This window comes from Colobus angolensis, unplaced genomic scaffold (genome assembly GCF_000951035.1).
Source record: "Colobus angolensis palliatus isolate OR3802 unplaced genomic scaffold, Cang.pa_1.0 Scaffold239, whole genome shotgun sequence".
Classification (NCBI taxonomy): Eukaryota; Metazoa; Chordata; class Mammalia; order Primates; family Cercopithecidae; genus Colobus; species Colobus angolensis.
The window spans coordinates 1864867-1865682 of NW_012115588.1; positions in this window are offsets into that span (position 1 = coordinate 1864867).

Below are 816 nucleotides of genomic sequence, written 5' to 3' on the forward strand. Positions count from 1 at the left end.
AAAAAAGTGTTTATCTGACCACATCACTCCCATTTAATAACCTCCATGACTCCCCATGGTACTTAAACACACAGACCCCTTGCCCTCACCTGCTTCTCCAGGTCCACCTCACACCACCTTCTCCTTTACCCTCTGTTCTGCCACCCTGGGCATCTCTGCCCACACTCTCTCCTGCCGCAGGCCTCACACACACTGTGTCCCTCCGCCTGCAGCACGCTGCCCTCACTCTCTGCCTGGCTAAGCTGCCTCCCGCTCATCTGCCAGCATAAATGAATGTCGCTTGCTCCACTAAGTCTCCCTGACCCTCCAAACCAGGTGCTGGACCCCTCGGCACCCCAGAGCTCTGTATTAAGCACCTGCTATCCCTGCTGGGGGCCAGGGAGCTGGCTTGCTTTCTTCTTCACTGCTATGTGCCCAGGGCCCAGCTCCATGCCTGGCACGGGAGGGATGCTCAGATCAGACAGACAGACTGGCTGCAGTCCCAGGCCTGTCAGCGCCACTGTGGGACTCGGAGCTGTAACAGTTACAAGAGGACTCTAGACCTCGGTTTGCTCTGAAAAGTCTAGTTTTCAAACTGCTCAGGCAGCCCAAGATTCAAGGCTCCCACCCCAGCACCGACCAGGAAGGCTACAGGAGGCTGCCTCTCCACCCTGGTGACCCCCACACCACAGGCATCTGGCCTGTACAACTCACACGTTGTACTTAAGACAATCTTCTGGCTGGGTGCGGTGGCTCATGCCTGTAATTCTAGCACTTTGGGAGGCCGAGGTGGGCGGATCACCTGAGGTCAGGAGTTCAAGACCAGCCTGGCCAACA